Below are 21,276 nucleotides of genomic sequence, written 5' to 3' on the forward strand. Positions count from 1 at the left end.
GTAGCTGGATAATTCCCATATGAAATATGGCTGCTGGGAAATTAAAAATTCTACACCCTGCCTTTTCACCTGGGGAAGGGTGAGTGTGACTGCGATTGCTTCTCCAGTGAGCCCCAGGGCAAATTTAAGAGGGGCACTGATGGACAACAGAGGAAGTTACAGCCAGCTTTCCTTGCCTAGAGGCAGGGCTGGCTTCAGGAGTTTTGCAGCCCCTGTCATAAGCATAAGTTCCAATTCTGAACCTTAGCATCCAAAATGTGGGTGCCTGCATAAAGCATCCAAGCTTAATTATCAGCTTAGATTTGATAGCGCTGCCATCAGCCAAGAATTTCAGTGCCTGGCTCACTCTGGTCTCCCCACAACCTTTCCTAGGGGACCCCAAGACTCAGATGCCCTGAGACACACCACAAAGGGAAATAACCCCCTCCCTGGATGACCCTGGAAGATCACCCTGTTTCAATTCCTTGAAACGCAAACCAGAGAGATCAGGTTTTTCTCACCCTCACTCAGAGTCCCTGCAAATGCAAGCTTTGTAACTCTAACCCAAAGAGATTTTTTCCCCCCCGTCTTCTTCCTCCCACCAATTCCCTGGTGAGCTGCAGACTCAATCCCCTTGAGTCCCAACTAGAAAAAAAAACCCAACAGGTCTTAAAAAGAAAGCTTTATATAAAAAGACGAAAAAGACATAAAAATGGTCTCTGTATCAAGGTGACAATATACAGGGTTATTGGCTTAAAAGGAAAAAAGGAATAAACAGTCTTATCCAAAAAGAAATACAATTTAAACATTCCAGCAAACTACACACATGTAAATACAAAAACAATATAAGCCTACTGTCTTTCTACCTTTGCACTTGGAAACAGAAGATTGGAAAGCCTGGAGATAGAGAGATCACTCTCAGAGCCAAAAGAGCTACAGACACAGAACAAAAAAACCCACACCCAAAAACTTCCCTCCCTTGAGATTTGAAAAATCTTGTTTCCTGATTGGTCCTCTGGTCAGGTGTTGTTTGTTACCCCTTTGCAGGTGAAAGAGTCATTAACCCTTAGCTATCTGTTTATGACAGCCCCAAGCAGCCGCACCGAACAGCTGATTGGCAGCCAGCCCCCAGGGCCTGGAACCACTGTGGCTCATGCGTGCTGAGTAACTCCTAGTTTTTTTTCCATGGGTGGTTGAGTCCCAGAGCACTCACAGAGTTTGGTGCCTATAATGCTGGCCATCTTGGTCCAAAAGAACATGGGTTCACTGGAAGGTCCAGCTCCTTGCTCAGGCTGCTGCAGAGGGAGACCTCTGAGGGCCTGCAGGAGAATTCGAAGTTTTGTAGGCGTTCTGCAGATTACTCAATTTTGTTGCCTGTTGTGAGGCAAATACTAGTTATTTATGCTGTTTTTAGCAATTGTGTCCAAGTTTCTAGGGCTCCTTCACACGGACATAATTCAAAATAATTGCATACAATAATAGATACTCCCCTTCAGTTACCCTTTGGCCAGATATAATGGGCCTCTGTATGGGGCTCTGATGAAAGCAGGGAAAGGGTTAACAACATTCTCCTCCTGAGCAGGACAAGATGCCACAGCTGGCTGCCCTCAGCGCAGGGATTGCTGGTGAACCAGCCCAGCTGGGGGTTATGAGGTACTTCCTCCAGGAAACTATAAGAGGTGTGTGCTACGGGCCACTGAGCTGTTGCCAGGTTTAACTGTTAGATTCTACTGTGACTACAGGAAACAGTGGTTCCCCTTTTCCTTGGTTTGACTTTTTTTACAACTGTTTCAGGGACAGGCTCTGCTGAGTTTTATTTTTATATCTGTACTTTATGCTTGGACTTTGCTCTCAGGTGGAGTTCAGGAAGCCCAAATTGTAGTGATTCCCTTCTTTCCGGGGCTCCCTGACTAGTCTCCTTAAGCTTATGTATACTCAGGGTACGTCTACACTGCACGATTATTTCGAATTAGCTTAAACCGATATTACAAAACAGATCTAATAAAATCGGTTTAGCGCGTCCACAGTGGGATCCCGAAATCGATTGTTTGCGTCCATGGTCCAAAGCTACCATCGATTTCAGGAGCGGTGCACTGTGGGTAGCTGTTCCTCAGCTATCCCATAGTTCCCACTTCCGTGTTGAGAGCACAGTGCCTGATGGGGCAGAAAACACTGCCCCGGGTGGTGCTGGGTACAGCCTCACCCCTCCCTTTGTGAAGGCAGCAGACAACCCTTTGGCGCCTTTTTCGCGGAGTGCATTGAGCAAACGCCATAGCACAGCAATCTTTCCCTTTTTTTTTTCACGTGGTAGTGGGGGGGAATAAACTGAGGAGCTGTTCCCTGAACCACGCCAGACACTGTGTTTGAACCTACAGACATTGGGAGCTCAGCCAAGAATGCAAATAATTTTCAGAGACTGCTGTGGACTGTGGGATAGCTGGAGTCCTCAGTACCCCCTCCCTCCCTTCATGAGCGTCCATTTGAGTCTCTGGCTTCCCGTTACGCTTGTCACACAGCGCTGTGTATCCTGGAGTTTTTTATTCAAACGCTTTGGCATTTCGTGTTCTGTAACGGAGCTGGATACAACAGATTTGTCTCCCCATACAGCGATCAGACCTAGTATCTCCCGTACGGTCTATGCTGGAGCTCTTTTTCGATTTCAGACTGCATCGCCAGCCGTGCTGATCAGAGCTCCACGCTGGGCAAGCAGGAAATGTAATTCAAAAGTTCGCAGGGCTTTTCCTGTTTACCTGCCCGCTGCATCCGAGTTCAGATTGCTGTCCAGAGCGGTCAGTGCTGCACTCTGGGATGCCGCCCGGAGGCCAATAACGTCGATTTCCGTCCACATGAACCCTAATCCGAGTTATCACTATCGAATTTAGCGCTACTCCTCTCGTTTGGGAGGAGTTCCGAAATCGATTTAAGGAGCCGTTTAACTCGATATTAATGACGACGTCGTGTGAACGGATACAGCGTTAAATCGGTATATCGGCCATTAAACCGATTTAAAGTCGCAGTGTAGACCTGGCCTCAGTGTTGTTTTTTTCTCTCCTGACATGTTAAAGAAATGAGCAGATGATATTCAGCTGCAGGGATGTGCAAACACCAGTGAAGACAAGAAAAACTAAAGGGATCTAGAGAGATTAGAAACACAGCCAGACGAGAATAGGATTGATTTTTGAAAAATTGTGACCTAACTTATCTGGAGGAACATAATCCAAACCACAGTTGTGAAACAGGGGGAAAAAACAAGCAGTGATGCCAAAGGAGATGTAGGGCTGAGGGCAATCAACAAATACAGGGTCAATGCAGTTTTGGGATACTTGTACAGAGGTGCCATATCATGGAGCAAGGGGGTACAGTCAGAGTCTTTTGCTTGCTATCTTGAGCACTCAGTACTTGAAAGACATAAACCAAGTGAAGGGAGTCCAGAGAAGAGCAACATAAACTGGAGGGTTTATGAGAGGATCCAAACACGTGTAGCTTGGCTGAGCAATTAGTGTATGTGTGTGGAAGGAAACATAATGGCAGCTGAACATTTGAAAGGTGGAAAGCTCCTGCAGGGAGATGATTGATTTAGGGCAATACAGGAGCAGAAAACTAGGAGAAAGAGCATTACATCTAAAAAGAGATAAAAAATGTAGGTAAATATCAGGATATAGGCTTTAGAACAGTCTCCTTTGGGAAGTGGTGGGAGCCTCAGTGTGTGAGACATTTAAAGATAGGCCTGGCGAAGAATTAGAAATTATACGCAAAGGTACTGGTTCTCAAACTGTGGGTCAGGACCCCAAAGTGGGTTGTGACCCCCTCTGAATGGGGTTGCCAGCGCTGGCTTACACTTGCTGGGGCCTGGCGCTGAAGCCTGAGCCCCAGTACCTGGGGCCAAAGCCAAAGCCTGAGGGCTTCAGCCCTGGGCAGCAAGACTCAGATTGCAGGCTCCCGGCCTGGGCTAAAGCCTTTTGAGCTTCAACTTTGGCCTCCCTGGCTGCAGCGGTGGGGATTGGGCCTTGCTCCTCAACCCCCACCCAGGGCAGTGGGGTTTGGGTGGGCTCAGACTTCAGTCCCCCCTCCTGAGGTCATGTAGTAATTTTCATTGTCAGAGGGGGTCACAGTGCGATGGAGTTTGAGAATCCCTGCACTAACACACTTATATAGGCAGGAAGGAGCACTAGGTGACCAGCCAGGTCTGACCCAGCGCTAGTGTCATAAGTCAGGCACTGCAGCCCCTTCATCACTAAAGTTACTCCTCTCTGAATAACATCCAGTATGTCCATTTGTTTCTGGCTTCCCAGACTGAAAGCAGTGGTAGTCATGTTCTTACCAGAGCCATGCAGAGAGGGGGACGAACACTGCTCTGGCTAGAGACGTGATGTCTTGGCTTAGGGAATAGAGCTGATTGAGTTTTTTCCATTAAATTGTATTTTTCATAAGAAGTTTCTGCTTCTCATGGAAATGTTGGGCTTTTTGGCAAAAAAATCAAACCCCGACGTGTTCTGTTTTAATTTTCCACCCAACTCTATTATCGAGCTAACTCCATTGGCTTTTCTTGTTACACTGTTTTGTTTTGGTTTTAATTACAAGTCTCAACATCATCCCTGACTTTGTCTGCAATTGTGTTACTCCCTCTTTCCCTTTCCCTTTGCCTGAGATCATTTCTCCTCCATAGTTCCATGTAGCACAGAAGTTAGATTGTAAACACTTTCTTTGAAGTGCCCAGCACACCTATGGTGCTACATACAAAGGTTTCCTAATACTATTGTCATAAGAGCTAGGTATTATTGCAGCACAAAGAGGTTTCCTACTGAGACCACAATACCCTTATAATGGAAGTGGTTGCTGTCTGTGATCCACTTGTGAAGAAGAGAGTTGATTACTCCTTTGTCTAGTCCTGAGAGTTTAGCAAATTGGGATTGGCTCTGTCAATAAAGAGCCCTGAGTCTATTGGCAAATTGGGACTGGCTCTGTCAATAAAGAGCCCTGAGTCTATTGGCAAATTGGGACTGGCTCTGTCAATAAAGAGCCCTGAGACAAGGACTCTGGGTCTCCCTGAATATGGAGTTAATTTTTTTTATCCAGCAGACAAATCCATTCTCTTATAGATGGTAACAAGCCATCAATCCAGTCTAGTATGATTCATCCTCTGATCTCTTCCTCCTCCTCCCCCACTCAAAAAAGATTTAAAGTATTTCCAGGTTGAATATTTTATGTCCTTTTCTTATGCCTATTCTGTGTCCCCTTGCATACACTCCCTTGTCCTCACTGGTACCTGCGACATCTCCTGATGCAATATCATCTGCACATGTAATGACTGTGCTGTTACTTCAGATTATTAACAGATGATCCCCGCTATACTCCCAAATCAAGTAACACTGCTGCACATAAAACAACTGGCCAGTGGGAGTGTGGAGTCGGTGCTTGGGGCGGGGGCAGTGTGCGGAGCCCAGTGGCCCCCCTTGCCTAGGAGCCGGACCAGCTGCTGGCCACTTCTGGGGTGCAGTGCGGTGTCAGAACAGGTAGAGACTAGCCTGCCTTAGCCGGGCAGCACAGCCGAAGGGACTTTAAACGGCCCCGTCGGCAGTGCTGACCAGAGCCGCCGCGACCCAGTGCCTTACATTCTGAGACCCAGCACTGGGTTGCGACCCATAGTTTGAAAACCACTGCACTAGGACATGGCCTTACTGGGCAGCCTTGATGCTCTGTTTCCTCAAGTGGGCCTAGCAGAATGATGCATCACAGTTCAGGCAGTTCCTTACTGCTTGCTGAGGCTGCCCCAGGCAGAAATCACAGGGGATACTTTCCTCCTGCCTTGGTTGCTACTGGCTTCTCCTCTGGCCAGCAGGCCTCCTTGGAAGACGGGGCTAGGAACTTCTCCCCAATGCGGCACAGCTGGAAGGTCTTCTGCAGCTTTGGGAAGGGTAGGAGGTCCACTTGGCCGATGGAGCGGAAGTAGGTGTCCAAGGGCTTCTGTTGATTTGTACTGATCACCTCTTGGATGCACTCCTTGCAGAAGGTGTGGCCACAACTCAGAGACATTGGGTCCTTGTAGATGTCACGGCAGAGGGAGCAACTAATTCCTCTTCAAAGCTTTCTGCTACTGCCTCTTCCCTGGCTCCAGAAATGCAGCCCACTGAGCCACAGTGAAGGAAAGCTGAAAAGGAAGCAGAGCATCTTAATGCTGATTGCACAGAGCAAGTTGTGACTATGCCAGCAGAGCCACCACATAGTTTTATGGAAACATCTCCCTCCCTAAAACCTCATCCAGGCTGGGACGCCAAATCCCTATGAGCTGCAGGTGTATCCAGAGGCAACTGCCATGCATGGTTCTGGTTAATATAGTGATTATTATCCAATGGCTAGCTTGGTCTGGAACTCCTACATGGGCAGGGCGTGAGGCTCCCCAGCTTGCAGGCTTTCTGAGCCTGGTTGCAATGTGGCATTTAACTGTATTGAATGTGGACACAAACCAGGGTCCCTGTACATGTACTTTGGCCCATTGTTAGTGACTTCGCTGTAGCAGTGTACAAGATGTGGAGGTCAGATTCAGCCCTGGTGCGATTGAAGTTAGTGAACTTAGAGCCTTGGGGAATGTAGTCCGTACAATGTCACAAGGGAACCCGCTTCCCCTACATGAAATGAAAGATGAGCAGCAAAGACCTGAGAAATTTAAAGAAAAAGAAACCTTCACTTGGTCCATGAGGCAGGGCTAGTCAGTGAGGAAACTTAGAAAAGTTAAGGGGAGATGGAAGAGGGAGTTAGCGCAGTGGTGGACCCAAGGGTAGCAGGAAAAGATGGAGAAGAAGAATAAACGGAGGAGGAAAAGCTCCCTCCTGACCTGTGGAAACTTGCTGAGAGAAAACCAGGAATCTAAGTCTGAATGTGAGAAGGAGCCTGGGCAGGAGCCATGAAAGGGGAAAAATACAATCAGGGACTGAAAAAACCGTGAAGGGAAGTAAGGTGGGGATCCAGGGCTGGCTGCATAGGCACAGAGAGAACCCATCTCTATAGCAACCAATAATCTAGCCAATATATCAGCAACGATAGAAGCAGGAATTTCTACTGCCTTGTAGGGAAGAGGAACACACTGGTTTGTTTTCCTTAAAAAACAGTGGGACTCTGAAGGAACAGCACGTCCAGGGTGTGACAAGGGCACAGAAATCAGCATGGTGGCTCAGATTGGACAGGCAAATTGAAGACTGGGTAGAAAGCCCTCACAAAAGGAAGAAACCAGCATGCCTTACTCCCTGCAGTTACCTGTCTGCTACTGGCAGCAAGCAAGGATTGATTTATACTGGATTGGGAAGCGTATACATTGTCATAATTGATTTCTCTCTAGTCTTCTACATATATTGAGTTGGCAAAGCTTTCAGAGACCTCATCAACTGGAATTTATGTCATGCAGAAGCTAAAATCAATATTTCCAAGACGTAGAGACCCTGACGTCCTTCTGACCTCAATTTAAAGCATCAAGGCTTTGATTTTAAATACTGCACTAATACCCATATCATTCCCTGAGCAATGGAGAGCAGGAGTAACCCTATAAAAGCAGTCTTGGCATTTTGGTGAGCACAGCCTCAGAACTATGCCTGACAAAACTTCAGGTGGGAATTAGACTTAGGACATCTTGGCCTAAGACATTTGATATAACTTTAAGCTAAGAGGCCAGACCAGAAGGAATTCTGAGGAAAAAAACTGAAATAAAAACTCAGTGGAAAAAAATCAGTATTTACCGGAGTCCTAGACTGAATGTGTTCAACAATTCTGAGATCAACAGGAACTCCCACTTCATATGCAGCAGAGGCTCATAAAGGATGTCTGTGCAGGAAAGTAGTTGGCTTCTGCTTTATTCCCAAATAATGAAAAAAAAAATTGTACGGTCTGTTGGTGAGTGAATCTGCAGCAACAGGAGATACTTGTGAGAGGAAACGCTCCAGAAGTGAAAACACTATGCAATTCCTCCTGATCTTTAGAATATATAGGAAGCCCACATCTGAGCTCAGAGACATGCCAGGTCAGTAGTTTTTAAAGAAAGATCCACTCCATTTAGAGGATCAGAGCCTTTTTTCACAGAATGTTTTATTGGAACATTCTCAGAATTAAAAGGAGTTTAAAGTTCCAAAGAGAGGTGGATCTGTGGAGGCAAGGGTTAAAACCATACATCTTCTAGCCCTCCTGTTCCCTGCACTGCTGTAAAATGAGCAGGAGTGTATCTTTCTTGTGCAGCTCACAACATACCCCATGCAAACCTCACTGCAAAGCGCCCACATTTTCAAAATGCAAATGGATCGTGTGAGAGTGCAGGGAGTTAACAGGTGAGCCTACACCCTGATCACTCTGCCACCACATAGTCCAATTCTGTCTGTGCCCTTCCTCCCCCGAAGACTAACCGGGGTATTGCAGTTAATTATCTAATCAGGTATGGTGGGGTAGGGGGCTGGATGAGCTCAGGACTGTTAAGGCACAGGAAGGGAGAGGAGCAGGGTTGGCTGAGACCAGAGTCAGAGAGATCTCGAGGGAGGGAGGCTTCTCCTCCTCCTGGGTCCTGGGAACAGGGCTGAAGATACAAGGAATACTGCAAATAGCATTGCTACACAAAACTGTAAAGGTGTTGGTGGAGAGAACATGAATGAACAACATGCTGTGGAACTCCAACCAGTGGAGTCTGAGCAGGTTTCTGTGGCAAGAAGGCAGGAGAGGACCATGCCCTGCTACAGATTAAATCACAAGAGTTTATTGGACAAATCCTTGCCAGGTTCTGAGTTAGATCTGAGGGCTTGAGCTTTGCAGAGGCATGTTCTGTGAGGGGGTAGCTATTTGCAGCACATCTTTCAGTGCAACGTCATGCACTGAACTTAGTGCAAACTTAGGATAAGTGTATTATACTGGGGAGCCTTGCTTTTCAGGACGTGTGCACCCTTCCTAGCGGCAGCACCCTCATCCTGCTTCCACTTTAAAGGTGCAGTTTAAGTCTCTCTCTCTTGCAGGGAGGGTTAATGAGTCATTTATGTTCTCTCTCTCTCTCACCATTCTCTGACATTATCCTCCATTTGTTGTCCCTGAAATGGCAAACTTCAGCTTTCCCGTGTCTGGTCTGGTCTCAGCCTATACTCACAAGGCCTTCAGTTTTCCACAGGAGACATTCCATTAGGAGGGGGAGAGACTCCTGGTAAGAACTTCAACTTCTTCTGCATGTGAACCCCATTTGCTGCCTCCTTCCATTGTACTTCACGTTTTCTGGGCAGGAACTCTAAGCAAGGCGTTAATATCAGAGGGGTAGGCGTGTTAGTCTGGATCTGTAAAAGCAGCAAAGAATCCTGTGGCACCTTATAGACTAAGAGACGTTTTGGAGCATGAGCTTCTGTGGGTGAATATCCACTTTGTCGGATGCATCCGACGAAGTGGGTATTCACCCACGAAAGCTCATGCTCCAAAACGTCTGTTAGTCTATAAGGTGCCACAGGATTCTTTGCTACTTTTACAAGGCCTTAATGATAAGCCTCCAGGCCAGGTTCCCTTTGCACTACAACCCCTCATCTCCTGTACAGTCCTATAGATTTTAACATGTCTGGGACTGCTCCAAAGTTTAGAGTCATGACAGCAGAAGCCACCTAAACAATATGGCAGACTAGATCCTGTACAACTGAATGGGACGCAGCTGGTGCTGCCAAGGTCTTGGCCTGATAAACTAGCACAGACATCCAAAAAGTATGGGCATTGTAGCTCTGTAAAACCACACTGCCTGCTCCGCTAATGTGTACAGAGAGCAGTAGAGCACACACACTCTCCACTACAAAAAGTACCAAGGAGCAGTTGGTTATTTTTCAACCAAGACCTCACTTGTCCCTGCTGTAGGCAAAGACATGAAGGCAGCCTGGCACCATTGATGCCAATAAGTCCAAGTCGGCTGTAAAAATTGCCCCCAGTCACAAAAACAAACTATTGCCTTTTCTTCCCATCACCCAAGAGAAATGTGTCAATTTATCTCCATGCTGAAGGAACAGAGAGAGAACTGGCTATTGCACTGACTAACCCAGGAGTGAAAAGTATATGAACTAACAGAAAAGGCCTCTAGATGTGCAATAACTTGATATTTTACTAAATAGAAACTGCAACCAGCATAGGGAAACTCCATTATTTTAATCTCCATGGGAACAAATGAAACTGATGGAGATATTTGTTGCAAATAATTTATCTGACCAATTGATGTTGTTAAATACATTATTAACAAACCATTTCTTCTCATTCTTTAATCAACTCAGTTGATGACCAGTCAACAAAAAATGTACTTGACACAAATCTTTTTCTCCCATCAGTGAGATGTCACGAATTATTTGTGAATGTTTCCATTCACTTATCAGGATGGATACGGTTTGTTTGTTTTAGAAAGGAATACTCCAAAGGAGGGACTGATCCTGCAAACAATTTACTCACTGAGCAATTTTTTCTCACCCATGTTGTCTCACTGGAGTCTGCAGAACTGCTGACATGAAAAGACTCCAAAACGTATGTGCAGGCCAGGTGCTTAATCGTAAAGGACCTGATCCTGACCTCACACTAGTTCCAGCTGCATTGACTTTGCGGGGCTACTCCTGGTTCACACTTCTGTGAGTGTGGATTGAAAATGTAGGTCAATGTGAATATAACATATTGGATAAACTCCAGATAATTCCCATTTTGATTGTGACATTTCCTTTTCCCTTCTGCTAGTGTAAAAACATACCTCAGCTGGAGTGTTGGAGGTTTTTAAGGGGGAAGAGAGGGGTTCTCTATCAGAGCACAGGCACGTTCAACTGTTTTGTACCAAATTTAGTGCTGGCGAAATGTGTCCATTTGACATCCCTACCAATCAAAGCCCACCAAACAAGTAGCAGCAGGGCAACTGTCCTGTGCGCTCAGCCAACATGCCTTAAACCAGTAAAAGATGGCATACAAAGCTTCTTATTCCGCTGTAAGAGTGGCTTATTTCGATGTAGCTTAATGCAGCAAATAAAATGGTTTCAGCTAAACTGAAACAAGCCACTCTTACACAGGATTTGCACTGGTTTATAACAAAATCAGTTTAAACCCCCAATTTAAAGAAGTGCAAATTCTGTGTAACAAAAAGCAAAAAGCAACGAAAATCAATCAACTCCATAAAGAACCACTCTTGGCAGAATGTACAATTCCTTCCATTGGCAACACCAAGCGAAAGGAATTACCCTTTATCACTTTTACTGCAAATACCCAAGTCCTAAAATGAGTGGGTGGACATAGGAAACACCTGTTTGTGGAGGGGCATATATTTTGCTGTGTAATTAATCATTCTTCAAAGCTTATGAGAGATGGAGGACAGCATTTCTTTGCAACAAAAGCCACCTCCTCCCTGAACACATATAAATGGATTTGCACTAATAAACTGAAGCATTATCAGGACAGAGTTTTTTGGGTTTTTTTTCCGTGATAGTGTATTTGTTATAGTTTATTTATAGGCAGATCACTTCACTATTTACAGTACATGAGCGTAGAGATTCTACAGTCTTTGTGATGTAAACAAGTAACTCCGATAGGAAGAGGAGTCTGGAAAAAGAAGCCAGTTCTGAAGTATTTACACAATTTAAAATAGAACTTTTATACCCACCGGATAGATACAGATAATACACTGAGCGATTTGGTTAAATTATCTATGAAACTATAGAATCTGACAATGTAAAAATACAAGAAAACGTTCTCTCATTTAGACAGTTAAATCACACTAGAAATAAATCTCTTTTTAAAAATAAGAATAAAGGAAAGGCATAAGAATTCATGCCAGTTTTTAAGGTTAAAGTATATTACATAAATAAGGACACAACGGAACATAACTGGGAAAGAAATTAAGTGAAATATAAAAAATCTCTACCAATTTAAAACAAAAAATGCAGTCAACTAAAACCTTGATTCTTAAGCACAAAGGGATCAATTCTGCTACTTTTACTTACTGCAGGAGTAAGATGCTTCTTACTCAGCATGAGCAGGGCGGCAAAATTGAGCCTTTAGAGTTATTAGCAGTGTCCTTTTTAAAAAAAAAAAAAAAAGAGTAGAATTTAGCTTTTACTATAAATAAAAAAGCAGATGTGCCCCTTTTTAGGTGAAATTCTTACACCTTTCTCAATAAATGCATCAATTTAATCCTCGCTCATTCACATACACACACGTACACACACCCAATTATTAGATTAACCTTGTCTCTGATAAATAATGCCCCTTGCAGCACCACCTGGTGTATTGCAACCAGACTTTCTAAGCCACTGCCTGATTACAGAATCTATATAGGAAGAGCAATGGAAACCTGAAAGCTTTACTTGGTTCTGTATTGCTCAAGATTGTCAAGAATGGACTATCACGTCAAGAACAAAAGGTTTTAAAGCCTCAGCTACAGATAATGATATATTAAGAATTCAACAGCTTTCCCAAAAGAAAATTAGTACAAAAAAATAAAGCTGGTTCTGTAAATCTTCTTTACATGGACCAGTACGGAAATCGAATACAAACACTGCAACATAGGGACTTGAGCTGCTGTTTACGCTTTGTTCAGATAATGCAGCTCAAAGCTGCACTGAGTAGGAACTGAGGATAGATCTTTTCCAAGGGGAACATCAGCTCTAAAACCCTGCATTCCCCAGCTGTCCCTCCCCAGTCAAGACATTCAGAAACAATCCTCATCTTGAGAAGTCATGGGAATACACTAGATTCTGCCACAAAGAACTGTATCTCATACAAAACAATGAGATTTAATGGGTCAGAGGATAAGAAACGGTGAGTGGAACGTTATCATTTACTTTGCACGTTAGGTTTTGTACCTGACAGAAAATGGAAACCATCAGGGGATTTTCTGTATATATATATATATATATATTTAAAAAACTAAATGCCCCTTCCTGATCACCTATTATAACACACCATTTTTACTCCCACTCTCATCTAGAAACTAAATTCTTTCCTTATATAAGTCCCTGCTTCCCTCATAGATGCATGGCTTCTTCCGCACGTTGGTGTTATTCCTGGCACTATAGTTATTACTGGGGGCGGGAGAGAGAGATACATGGACCCTGAAAAGCAAATGTGGGGAAAAGTGGGAGAGTGTCCCTTTAGAATGTGGGACTGTGCACAGAGCAGGGTGGAGGAGGCAAGGAGGGGTATCACTGGGGAGGAGTCCCTTCCTTGGCTGGTGTGCACTGTGTCACTCTCTGTACGGGAAGCATCAGTGAATGTGCCATAGCCTCTGCTCAGATGAATGGTGTGACGCTCACGGAGACTCTCTTCCTCTCTGTACGGTGCCGGCTCCGTGGGACTTAAAGCTATTCCTTTCACACTATTGTCCTCTCCTTGAATGGACGCCACATTCTCAGACTTCCTCCCATCCCAGGGAAAAGATGTGGTTCCTGCAAGATGGGGAGTGCTCCCAACTCTGAGTGACTTCAGCACCTGCCTGGATTGAGCCTTGATCAGTAGCATGCTAAGAATCAAACTGCATTCTCTGATTGTGGCAGGCCTCTGTACAATTATTCCCCTACCAAGGCCAGGAAAGGATCCATATTCCACTGGCAAAGAATATTCCCATCCAGAACACCATACTATATAACTCCTCCCCTAGAATCTCCTGCTGCAGAGTGTGGCACTGCAAGCCCAGGGGAGCTTTAAAAAAACCTCAGTCCAGAGGGAAAAATGTTTACACTAGACCTAGTATGAGTGACATAAACAAAGCGAATATTCATGGCTATAGTTCTCAGGTGGAACATCCAACCCTGGACAGCCACTAAGATAAGCCATAGGTACTGGTCTGAGCTCACCTGCGTAAACTGTGCATACATTCCAAACCACAGCCCCCTCTGGCTTTACATTCAGCAATACTGGCTTCACTGCGTACATGGTCACCAGCAGCACCAACAGGAGCTCATTGCCCAGCCCAGGCCATAACCATCGGTGTGTGCGTTTGTGCACCTGAGGGCATATTGCATAAGTTCTGGAGACACTTCTTGCAAAAATAGTTTATAGGCTTCAGGCAACATGAAGACCACTTATTGCATCTCTTCCTATCCTAGGATTGCAGTACTGATTGGCCCTGTGCATCATGGGATCTTCCTTCTTCTTCAAGAGTATCTCATTTGATGCGCTGACGTTCTGCAACTGTCATTGGCCAATGGCCAACACAGGAAGTCCAGCCTCATGAAAGCAATACGAGATTTAAAACTGGGTGTATTGAAATCAAAGCTTGTGAAGCGAGTGAGTGATTCACACTGAAGGAGGCTCCTTCCAGGTACCAGGAAGTTCTCCTTATAGCTGCATTCAACCCTTTCACATTCTTAAAGTTTGATGCATTTTCCATCTCTGACCAAAGCCAGCGTTGTGGGCTTTGATCCATCCTTGTCTTGAGCAAGGAGATGGAAGAATTACACGTATCGGTTTTGATTGATCGTTTTCTGAAAAACATCAGCACAGCACAGGACAGTACTACTCACCCTAAATGTGTCGCTATATACATTCTACAGTAAGCTCTATAGCAATCACATGTAAACATCATTGTTCTGAGGAAATACTAGGACAGAAAAAGGCAAAGCTACAATGAGGCGATTGCCAATAGCAGATGCTCAGTCTAGGTCAGAGTTACTTGTGTCATTTAGATTGGGATGAGGAGCAGAGGAAGAGCCCATGACTCTGTTTTACAGTAGAGACGCAGTCAGGTAACTACTCTGGAACAAGACTGAAATAGCATGAGGAATATGCCATGTAAGTGCTCAGTAATTAACTCATTAATGAAGGTTTGGGGAAGTGTTGTTCAAGTCACCCGGTAGCTCATAGGTAATTACCATGTAACTGGATATTTTATATTACCAGGTAACTGAGCTCCGTGTTATAAGACAACTAATCAGATAATTGTCCTGGGGTCACACAGAGCCAGATTCTAACACCCTTCCCACTTTGAATAGTATCTTACATCACAAGCGATACCATTGGTGTCAATGGAGCACAGTACAATTCAGCATGAATTAGGGTCTTAGAATCTAGTTCCATGTAATTACTGAGTTTTTGGTCAAATGTGCCCCATATGATGAAATAATACCATTACAATATGTCAGTGCCATGTACTAGGGGAGACCTTAAGGGAATCTAATCTATCTATTGGCAGCATTTAAGGCTATTCTTCTATCTACAGGGGATGGCTCAATCCCTGCGGTCTCACCTGTGTGTGAAAAACAAACTGAAAACGTGGGGGCAGTTTGTGGGTCAGCAAGGTTGTTTGGTCCCCACTGTTAAACACTGTGTCTTGCTTGTTTTTTCTCTGGCTGCCAGGTCTCTCCCTGGCTCCGATGTGGAATGGCTTTAAAGTTTGCAGGTAAACTCTACAGTGAAGCTGCTGACCATACTGACTGTGTGCTGTAACTCCAGCCCTGCTGACAGGCTTTGCAAGGACCCTTGTGATTGGGGATCTCTGGGAACCAGCGAGAGGCAGGCCAGGGTGAGTGCTACCCAGCAGGCACTGAGGTGACAGCAGCAGAAAAACACCCACCAGGGCCGCAGCGCCTCCATCACTGGCACTCTGCTAGCCAGGAGCCTGGGAAAAGGAGGAGCACTGGAGAGATTGTGATAGCCAAGAGGGGTCAATAGGGAAAGCGGGTTTGCTAACTTCCTAGTGGGACTGGGTAGGTCTATGGCTTATCAGACACCACTCAAAGGAAGGGTAGCATGCTGCGTGGGGCAGAGATGTTCAAGCTTAGCTGCCATGCCCTCTAGCTGCCAGTCTGAGTGAAAGGAGAATTTTCTCACCCAGTTCCCCTGTATGTTGTGGAAGTAGCTGTGCACGACGCACCCAGCAAGTCGCTTTTTTCCAGCTGAGCCAGCCAATGGATGGAGCTGGGGAGCGCCCAGCAGCATCACAGAGCCTTTAGCTGATCATCTAAGTGGAGATGTGATCCTCACCTACTGCCAGACCAATGCACCTGCCTGCGTATGGGGGGATAAACAGGGATGGCTCTTTGGGGGCTTTTAGCATTCACTCTCTCTCAGGCTCTCAAGGCAGGACAGCAGCTTCACTGGATGGTGCCTGACTCCATCACCAAAGTGGCCTGCAGCGATTAACTCCCATAGTGCCCAATTTGATAGTGTCCTAACACGACATCCTTATAACTCCCCTTCCCCCGGTCCCACAAAGCTGCACCACTGTACAACAGCCCCAGTTCCGGACCAGCTGGTGCCAAACCATTAAACTCATTGCTTACCAGCATGTTCAGTCTCAGACAGCCTGAGATTGACAGCTGGAGACCCAGGACTTCCAGCCACGCAAGCAGGAAGAATGGCTTTTCCAAGACACTGGAATGCCAAACTCCAACCCTATCCTATTCCAGTTCACCAGGAGCTGGGGCCCGGGCTGGCTCACTCCGCAGCTGAAGGGGCAAACTCTGGTTTGGTGATTAATCCAGAATGCCCTCCTGGACTCACCCCCATCTGCTCAGTGGCTAGTGCCTCATTACAGTGCATAGTAAAAAATTAAGGAAGCGATACAATAAATCTGAATTACAGTACATCTGAGCCATAAATACATTTTTAAGTATATACTTTTTTCTTCTATTAAAAATTAGTTTATAGTCCTGATTCTATTCACAATTAACAGTTTCATCATCACACACTACAGACAAAAAATGTTATGGTGAACACAGCTGCAACTCCACTCCGGGAGCGTGGGTGGATGTTGGGGGACCCAGGGAAGAGAAGGTTAACTCCAAAACAACCAGTCAGAAGCAAGGATACTAATGTGTGGCAGTGGAACATCAACACCATGGGGACTCACAGACAGAAGCAGCTTTGTTCAATGTAAACATCAATTTAAAGGGACAGCAGTCTCTCTCAACCTCTCTCTCTCTTTTCATATACTTAATTTCTTCGAAAACGTAAACATATTGGAAGTGCCTTGACTGAGGTATTGAGGTGTTCCTCCAAGGTTAAGGCTGTTATCGATGCAGGCTTTGCTGGGCCTCTTGCAGCAAGCTGTCAAAATCCATGGTCTCGTACTTGCTTTTCACTGGAGCCGGGGATGACTCCTCCACATTGGAATCTGGTAAAGGCAGAGACAGAGTATGAGATAGTCAGGGGTGCAGGACATCTGCCAGGGTCACAAAGCACTGACATCCTGCTTCTCTTTGAAGATCAGTGTAGCTACTTAATGGTACTTAAGACTTATAAAGCACTTCACGTGGGTGGGCTAATGAATCTGCACTCTTCCCCATAAGGCAGGAATTGTCCCCATTTAACAAACAGGGAAACCGAGGCATGGAGCGGTGTTCTGACTTGCTCATTCTCACATTAGTATTATGATGTGTTAGAGCAGAGCCTACAGGCCTCAGCCACTGGGGCCTTTTGTGCTAGGTATTTGTACAAACACATAGTGAGTGACAGTTCCTGCAGCAAAAAGCTTACAGTTTAGATAAGACAGACAAAGGTTGAGAGGGAAAACAGTGAAGTGAGTTGACCAAGTTCACGCAGCAAGTCAGTGGCATAGTCAGGAACAGAACCGAGCTCTCTTGAGGCACAGCCACTGCCCCACCCACTAGATCAAACTGGCCCCAGTGAATTAATAGCAGCAGCTGCATAGAACTCAGGAATTCCAGGGTTCTCGTCAAATAATCATCAGTCCGTGCTGCTGCCTCAAAAAAGCTGGTTTGGGTTTTCTGTTTAATTAGATGTAAATTAGACTGTGACTCTCCCTCCCAACAGCAAACTGACCAGCCGCTCCCCATCTGACTGGGCACCCTACCAAATCTGGCAGAAGATGAGCTCACTTTCTCTTAGCTCTAACCCAGTGGAGTGTGCAATATACCCCCCGTCTCAGAGAAAAGCCTTCTCTTTTCAACAGAGCAGAGAGGGATTTCTCCATGAAAACCCTGGGCAATTACTTGTTTTCTGTTGTAGGCAGAGCTGGTAGTAGAGCCTAGACTGCTCAGTGCTTCCCATTAAACTGTTTCCAGTTGATTCTAACTTTGCCAAACTTTAGTCTGAAATTTCCCATGCCAGGTGTCTGACTCAAGCTAAATTTTTCAGAAAAGTTTTGGCTAAAACAGTCCAGCCATTTCTGAGAATGAGACTCAGGAAAAAATACATTGTTTTGCCCAGGTTAAAAAAAATTCTTCCAGCTGATTCATTAAGAAGCTCTCACAGCTCCATGCTTTGGAGTGAGGACTTGAACTTTGGCAGGGGAGTTACCCTGGGTCAGGGCCATGCCTTTCCCCACCCCTATGGAAATGTGCCCAGATTCAGGCAAGGTCTGAGCCTCTGAAAAATTTCAGTTCAGACATGATCAGTACAGATTGGTTAGAGTCTGGCAGCTAAGTTCTCTGAAGATTCCATCTGCACTGAGTAACTCTGTCCCCTCGTGGCTCCTTTGTGCCAACTGGCCTGACTGAGCATGCTCCAGCTCAGCGATGGAGGGGCTGAACAGGGCTTTCCCGACAATTGCTTATCCTGGCTGCTACAGGAAGCAACTGCTCCTCTGTGGCGCCAGGTGACTGAAACTTAAGAGAAGGGAAACTCTCCTGTGCAGCATGGAGAAGGAAAAAGCCACCTGACTCGAATGGAAGAGGGGAAAACGGTGGAATAAGAGAAGAGGGGACCAGGAGAGGCTGGGGCAGGACAGAGGCAGAAGGGTCTGTAACCACTAGAACACACTCCCCTATAGAACCTGGACAACCCAGGATTCCTGTGTCTCAACATTCCTTTGCTGCTACCAAATAGCTGTGAAACCCATTGGCAAAGTGCATGGGTATCGGCAGGCCCACAGGAATGTTAATAGCCTTCTACTGCTACCGGTTATTACATTGGCCTTAGTGATGGAGGACTGTGCTAGGGATCTAAAGCTCCAAACCCCATATGGGGTTCAATATGTCCACAGGATGAAGTTTGTGAAAAAAATGCATTAAAATTTGTGATGGACTCCACTAAGATAGTGATAAGAACCACAGAAATGCCCATGGGGATATTAATAATTCTGTATCCATGTGGGGTTCAAACAGGGCGCACTAAATAAGACTGGGGCCCATACGCTGAATGAAGGGGATAAAAAGAAATATTGAAGAACTACTCATTCACCGAATGAGGCAGGGATCCTGTGGTGAAAATAGTCTGTGATCATGTAATTAAAGATTGTATCATAACTCGTACACACCAGGGGGCTGAACTCATTTTTGAGTGACTGGCTTTGCAACCTTAATGCTCCTTCAACAACTTTGTGGTTTGGTTTTTTTCAGATTAAACATACACATAAAGTGTGTGGAATCTGACTGCACAAATAGTTGGCCTGCAACACCTTGAATCAGACACTGCCAGAAGCATCAGACAATCATGGGACGGGGGTGAGGGGTTTCCAGAGAGACTTTTTCCATAAAGACTGAGTTGCTACCTATAACCTTGAAAGATGTGTGATCTAGTGGTTAGTTCCTGGGACTAAGATTCAGTAGGTCCTCTTTCTGATCCTGACTCTACTGCGGACTAATTCTGTGTCCTCGGGTAGGTCATTTGGTCTCTCTGTGCCTCAGTTTCCCAGTATGTGAAACTGGGCTAATAACTATTCACGTCACATGGGAATTGGGAGGCTTTAATTAATGACTGTAAAGTGGTTTGAGGTCCCGGGATGAAATGTGTTGGAAAGTGCAATGTGTTGTTATAGTTATGCCATGATAATTTGGCCACTCTTCACAAAGCAGCTCCCTGGGAAAGCCCTTTCCAGAGGTGTATATATTTATCTATTCCTGCCACTTTTCCCTGCTGGCAGCCACGGACTGGCCTGCAGCTCTGCAGCACTCAGCAGGAGTAGCTGGAGTTTGGGCTACGGGGAACCTTGTTTTTAACTCCACTCTGAAGACTAAATGCTTCCCCCCTGGCTAACTTGGGAAAGACATGCAATGCAGCCCTGCTGCTGCATTTCCCCTTGTCCTCCCTGCCGTTCACAGATTTCACAGCACTGCTGCACCTCCAAGCTGTGGCGATTAAATGACCCCCAGTGGCATATTACTAAAGGAAACTCCTGGTCAAGGAGAAGTCTGACTGGGGCAATGAATCCAGACCCATGAGGGTTTAATGGGCAAGGCAGGTGCCACCCAGGTGACTTCACCGGGGGAGACATTGAGCTGGAGAGCTGCAGGCCCCATCTGAGAGGTTTGGGCCTTGGTGTTCACAGAGGGTCATAAAAACTCCCTCTGCTCTAAGGAAATGGGAGCCTGGCTCACCAGTGGGGCCCTGCCCTGCTTTCTCACCCAAGTCAGTGTATCTGGTCCACAAGTTGCCGAGGCCACCGTAGCTCAGCTGGAACCAGGGCTCGTTCCTCTTCCTCAGCGAGGCGCCGTTCTTCAGCGATAAGGCGGCGTGTTCCGAACACCGGTAGGTGATGAAGCCATATTTATCCCCCCTAAGCAGCCAAAGAGGAGTCAAGAGGTGACTAACCAGGGAGAGGGATGTGATGAGCCTTATCTCCTAAGGGGCTGAGAGCCATACACCGTGTAGCTTGGTTTATGGAGGGCACATGCAGGAATCGTACAGTGCATCTCAATTGCACCTGTGGTATCTTAACAGTTCTACAGGCCTTCCACACCCACCTTGGCCCAAGGGGGAATTTACAGATAACTCTGCTTAACCTTGTGTGCCCTGGGATGCGATGTACACCCAAGGGATTGTGCTGTTTTAAGGCCATCCCCATTCATCCCATTAAAATGAGGATGAGTCAGCCAGCCATGCGTCCTATGTCTGAAAAGCCCTAAGACCATTCCCACTGCTTTGCCTGGTGCGGGCCTGAGCTCCACTCGACATACCTGTTATTTCTGGTCAGAACCTGACACTCAACGATCTCCCCAAACACTTCGAAGCGTTTCTTCAGTTCACTGGAGCTCATGCTGCTGGAGAGGTTTCTGATGTACACCACCCGGCCTTCACCCTGCACAAGCATAACCAATGCAGCTGAGGCCCGCCTCCTTACCAGGCCTCCTTGCTGCTCCCCTGGCATTACCCATTGGAGAATCCCACTGCTGGACAATGCCCCAAGTCTCTGAGCACATGCAATGCAAAGCTCTGGCCCTTCTGCGTAAACAGCTCTCTGAGGAGCCTCAAACAGCTGATTTCTTTTCATGCACGTTTTCTTTCCTTTATCCTTCTACTGCACCCTTTCAGACTTTGCAGCGTTCTCCTTGTGGAAGTGTAACTGTAAGAATATCATTGAGAATTCCTGTCTGTGGAACTCAGCTTGTGCTGAGGAAAAATGCCAGAGATGTGTGGGGCTATATGAGGGTGTACAAGGCAATACAG

The 21,276-nt window shown here is 45.9% G+C and overlaps 1 protein-coding gene across 1 annotated transcript in view; it reads right to left on the reverse strand.

Moving 5' to 3' along the window:
- Window positions 1-13,380: 13,380 nt before the first annotated feature.
- PPARGC1B (PPARG coactivator 1 beta) overlaps window positions 13,381-21,276 on the reverse strand; it is a 91,020-nt gene continuing 83,124 nt past the window's right edge. Inside the window, exons 10-12 of the mRNA XM_032794401.2 lie at window positions 20,787-20,908; window positions 20,235-20,386; window positions 13,381-17,044 (exon numbers count right to left, since the gene is read on the reverse strand). The gene's annotated coding sequence lies outside the window, so the exon portion shown is untranslated. The remainder of the gene's footprint in view (window positions 17,045-20,234; window positions 20,387-20,786; window positions 20,909-21,276) is intronic.

The sequence above is a fragment of the Chelonoidis abingdonii genome, chromosome 7 (genome assembly GCF_003597395.2).
Source record: "Chelonoidis abingdonii isolate Lonesome George chromosome 7, CheloAbing_2.0, whole genome shotgun sequence".
Lineage (NCBI taxonomy): Eukaryota > Metazoa > Chordata > Testudines > Testudinidae > Chelonoidis > Chelonoidis abingdonii.